Below are 5,649 nucleotides of genomic sequence, written 5' to 3' on the forward strand. Positions count from 1 at the left end.
GTTTCCGAATTTTGGTGCATTTTGGCATGAAAAGGAGCCTGACATTCACCCTTTCTGATTTTTAGTGGTGGCCTTCTAAATTAGCACAAAAAAGGAACAATATATTCTTAGCACTTGCAAGTTATTGTAATTTTGTTGAAAGATGTTGCATCTCGAAGAGGGTATGCTTGTCAGTTGAACAATTTCATATAGCATATACTCCCTCCGTAAAGAAATATAAGAGCGTTTAGATCACTACTATGTTAATTTCCATGAATTGACTTCTTATATTCTTTTTGAGGAATGAATTCTAATATTTGATCTCCATAGGTCCACCATCGTCATTCCAATCCATGGGCACGACAGGTACATTCTCAGTTCCTTCTGTGCATGTTCAATTGATTTCAATTTTGAATGGAGTAAACAAGATCGGTTAGCAAATATGCCCTACATATTGTGAAATTTTCATATTGTATCTTTTTCATACAAATTATTGGCGTATACAAGATTGCACTCTTACTTTGTATATAGTTGCATTGCATTTCCATTTAATGACTAACCAAAAGAAGGAAAAGGTGATAAACTACCAGCAAAAGCGAAAGGAACTTATTAGTTATTTCACAGCCAAGCATCCCACACACGCAGAGGTGTTTTTAAAATCATCCTCAAAAACAGATACTGCAGGGACTATCGTCACGTCTAACTGTTGAATCCTCGGCCACCATCCATGGATATTACCAAGGGCAGGCTTCATTTGCTACTTGCTCGAAATTTTTACACCCCCCACCCCAGTTTTGTCTGCAGGATCGACTAAGAATTCAACCAGTAAGCTACCATGTGTATGAAAGCAGAAGGATCCGCAACTTTAGCTACCATGTGTATGTTTCAACTGCATTTCTAAAACGATTGATTTCCTTCAGCGGGGGAATCGTCCGAATGCTGCTAGAGATCGGGATGCGTTCTCCGACATGCCTCCAGGGTCCGTGCCTCGCTTGCTGCTCCATCTTTGGCAACTTAGGTTTCTTTTGTCATGGGCCATGATGTTGTGCCCCTATGCCGTATGTTTAATGGATCTTTTCACTACATAGTTTAGACCACTGTTTTGATGTGTGCTACTCTGCCATTTATTTGGTCTTATTTGTAAAGTCGGGCTTCGACCTTTTTCTCCAGAAGAGAAGTGGAAAACAAATGTATTGTGGTCTGTTTGCCCATAACAGATTTTCTTGAATGAGTTCCTGCTGATTTATGTGCCATGTCTGAGTAGCTCGTCTGCAATGGGTTTACCACTTCCTATCTTTCTTTATGACACGTTGGCGTTTTTCCTTAGAATGATGTGGTACGTGGATCCGACATGTACGTATTAAAAGCTTTTGGTTGCCAACACTGAGATACATGGATACAGGGTACTATATGGATTTCACCCAAAGGATTGCTATGCCTCAGTTTGTTCAGCCTTTCAAACAATTCATAAGCATCAAGGCACCAGTGGTCTAGTGGTAGAATAGTACCCTGCCACGGTACAGACCCGGGTTCGATTCCGGGCTGGTGCATTTCTGTAGTTTTTTATTTATTTCCCTGGGCCTTGTCACTGTCTGAGTTTTCTTTTCATTTCCCTGGGCCTTGTCACTAACTTACTCCCTCCATTTCAGAATGAATGAAGCTATAAGTTTACCCTAAGTCAAACTTGTTTAAGTTTGTCCAATTCTACAAAAAAATGTGGTAAGACCTACGACACCAAATACACGTAGTGTGAAAATATACGTAGTGTGAAAATATATTTCATTTCCCTGGGCCTTGTCACTGTCTGAGTTTTCTTTTCATTTCCCTGGGCCTTGTCACTAACTTACTCCCTCCATTTCAGAATGAATGAAGCTATAAGTTTACCCTAAGTCAAACTTGTTTAAGTTTGTCCAATTCTACAAAAAAATGTGGTAAGACCTACGACACCAAATACACGTAGTGTGAAAATATATTTCATAGATAATCTCATGAGACTAGTTTGACGATCTAGGTGTTAATATTTTTTTTATAGTTTTGGTCAAACTTAAACAAGTTTGACTTAGGACAAACCTCAGAACTTCAAGTGTGGTTCATCCCCTCTATTGGCAATCGGTTTTGGTTCATGCGGGGTCGATTTTGGATAATGTTCTACAACTTGGGAGGGAGATGCGGTGGGTTTCAATCCGGCGAAATACGACTTTAAATCCAATGGGTTTCGACAATGCACCCTTGTGGTTTCATTAGATGAGGTAAAGACGATGGATTTCTTTTTTGTCAGATACAGGGATGGATTTTTGTGGCGGTTTTTGACAATTTTTTTGGGGAGTTTTTATTTCCAACACCAAATTTCTCCACTTTCCTGAATGATGTACCAATTTTGACTAGATGTATTGGAGTCGATTCATTATTTTTAGATACCCTATTGCTGCAACAGGGTCACATTTCTAGATAATTTTTTCCCAACACTACAAACAGTCTATCAAATTACCATGGTAGTTGTATTGCAGTTATTGGGCAGTTGTTTCATAGTCATTACATACATATTTTTTTCTTTTGAAAATTCTCCTTGCTTAGGTTCAGTTATCCCATAGTTACGAATAATGTTCTATCAAAATGACCATGCATGTTCTACCAAAGTTGCCAGGGCATGCTGTGAAATGTTTCTGAAAGTTATATGGACAATATGTATCACGTCTCTCTTGGGCAAGAAGATTCAAAGAGGACTTCTCTCTATTCATACACAGAGCCAAAGAGAAACACAGACAATTTATTTCCTCTTTTGCCCAATCCTTTGTTGTACCCTAGTCCAGTTTTTACCTTGGTTTCTTACTTCTACTTTATATTTACAATGGCCATGGATGTAAGGTTATGACTTTGTACGAACTTTTTGATACTTTAATTTAATACATACAGTAGGAGCCTCTCCTACTGTTTCAGGTGTCAAAAAAAATATGTATCACGTCCAGTTATATTATATCGAATCGGAGTAGTTACCAATAATGTTATGGCAAAATCACTGTGCATGGTTGTTGGTTATTTTCCTGATAAAAGCGTTAGCTAGAACTCTTTGTACTGTGATTGTTGTTACGTACTTCCTCCGTAAAATAATATAAGAGCGTTTAGGTAAAGAAATATAAGAGCGTTATAGAGGGAGTAAATTTCAGCCAGATAGATCATTTTCTATCCCTCATTCCGTGTAACCTAACAACGAATCAAATTATAATACTAGCAATAACCACTTTCAGAACAACTGCACCGTGGGGCTTGTCGCCGCATACACGTCTTGCTAGCCTGTACAAAACTTGTTGTTGTTCAATATAGTGTCAAGATCGCCATGCGGGTTGGAATTACTATAGTGTACGGTCCGCTTTGCTGCCGTTTCTCGGTCCTAAGTTTTTTCTTTTTGAAGTATTACGATTCAAGGAGAGCACTTTTACCACCGCTAGTTGACCGATATTTCTGAATTATCGGTTTATCGTGCTTGGTTCGGTGTTTCCATCGCTAGTTGTTGGTGTTTAGATGTATCATCATTTTCATCCTGCGTAAACCGAATTGACTATCAGACCATATACGTCGAAATGGACCTTTCTTTTCTCTATCTTCCATAATTTGCTGGCACATGTAAATTTACTGCCACAAGGGCTAGCTACACTGTTCGATGGGTGCTCATGTTGGCCAGGATCTCCAGCTCCTGGTTTTTTCGATCTAACCCTCCCCAAGAGCTAGCACGACATATGTTTTCGACAACAAATCCATTGCCCGAGGAACCCGACGGGGAAGACGGAGAAAGCGGCGACAGTGAAATAAATCACACGTGGGAAGTCTTATTCAGCGCACAACACGTCGAAGGATGACCAAATACGCACTCCCCTGGCGCTTGCTTTCATTGGCTGGCCAGTCCCCCTATTGGGCCTCGGGCCATCTAAATGAGCGAATGAAAAACAATGAGGAAGAAAAACTGAAGAAATGACAGATAGGATTTTAAAATGTTCCAATAAAAATCATAAACTTTTTAAAATTGTTAAAAATAAAAATTGTTCATAAATAAATTTAGTAACGATCACAAAAATGGTTCCCTCAATTCATAAAAGGTTCCTGAATTTAAAAATGTTCATAATTTTAGATTTTTTTCTTAGATTTAAAAAAAAACCCAGAATTTCAAAAAGACACGGATTTTATAAATATTCATGAATTTAGAGATTTGTCTATCAAGTGTAGGAGCACCAAGTTCACGTGCGAGTAGGCCGAACATGAACACAAAACCAATCCACTCCCTGACATGGAAAATGTTACGGTGTATTCGAAAGAGTGTTCAAAACTACTTAAAAAATGTTACCGTGTATTCAAAAATGTTTACTTGAAAAATCTTACATGTATATAAGAATAATGTTTCAGATGTGTACAAAAAATGATAGAATGTGTATGAAAAAATATACACCAAAAAATATATTTGAAAACAATGTTAATCATGTATTTTAAAATGCTAGGCGTGTACAAAAATAATGTTTCTGATCTATCCAGAAAAATTTACAAATGTGTGCGAAAAGAACAAACATCAAAACAATAGTTGAAAAAATAATATTAATCATGTATTTCAAAAATGTTAAATATGTATAAAAATAATGTTTCAGATGTATACAGAAAAAGTACCAGTATGTATGAACAATAGTGAACATCAAAACATGTATTTGGAGTAAAATTTTAATCAAACCAAAGGAAAAAAAACCCAACAATATAGAAGAAACAAAAGAAAAAATGAAGAAAAACAAAGCAAAAAATAAAAATAAATAAATAAAAAACCGAACAAAACTGGTGCAAAACAAAGAAAACAATGAAAGCCGAAGAAAATTGAAGAAAACCAGAGCAAAACAGTGGAAACAAATGAAAACCAAAGGAAAAAACCCGAAGAAAACCATTACAAAACAACAAAAACAGTGAAAACAAGGCTACAATTCCGGACTGACCTGATACTGTAGTAAGGGAAGAAAACCAAGAAAAAGACACAAAAAAACCCGAATTTAAAAAGAAAGAAAAGAAAAAGTATGAAAATAAAAAATGAACAAAGAAAACCGAAGAAACAGTAAGAAAGGAAAACAAAGAAAACTAGTGAAGGAACAAAAGAAACCAGAAAAAAATAAAGAAAACCAGACAAAAATCAGTATAATAATGAAAAAGCCCAGCAACGAGCAAGCATCTTCAATAGAAAACCTAGAGAACAAGAAAAACCAGACTAAATGGTCCGGCCCAGTATCCTTGCGTGGCAGAATAACCTGCAGCGAGACGGGTATAGTCCTTGTGAAAAAAAATACTGCTGAACATGCGTGCCGTAGCTGTTGAACAAAAAAAGTACTGCATACCAATCCGTGGCTGAATGGTTAGAGCATCTCCGGCCGTTGGAGCCCCCAAAAATATCACTGAACCAAAAAATTTGGTGCCCAATGTTTCATCCGACGAAATAGAAGTGCATGGGAGGGCATCTTCCCAGCCGGGACCTCCTATTGCGCGCCTTCTGCGCCGCGCAAGCAAACTGGCGCCTGCAGCAGCGGCTGGATGGGCCGGCCCACAAATAGCGCAGCGCGAAAAAAGTTGGCCGAAAAAACAGCAGTCAATCGGGATCGATCTCGCGCCCTCGCGCTTGAAAACAGTGTTGCTAACCACTCCACCAGCTAA

At 38.0% G+C, this 5,649-nt stretch overlaps 1 non-coding gene across 1 annotated transcript; it reads left to right on the plus strand.

The window, feature by feature from the left end:
* The first annotated feature begins 1,458 nt into the window (after nucleotides 1–1,458).
* On the plus strand, nucleotides 1,459–1,529 carry TRNAG-GCC (transfer RNA glycine (anticodon GCC)). The gene has a single exon. It is a non-coding gene; the product is annotated as a tRNA-Gly (tRNA).
* Nucleotides 1,530–5,649: the final 4,120 nt, after the last annotated feature.

Source organism: Triticum aestivum, chromosome 3D (genome assembly GCF_018294505.1).
Source record: "Triticum aestivum cultivar Chinese Spring chromosome 3D, IWGSC CS RefSeq v2.1, whole genome shotgun sequence".
NCBI classification, from domain to species: domain Eukaryota; kingdom Viridiplantae; phylum Streptophyta; class Magnoliopsida; order Poales; family Poaceae; genus Triticum; species Triticum aestivum.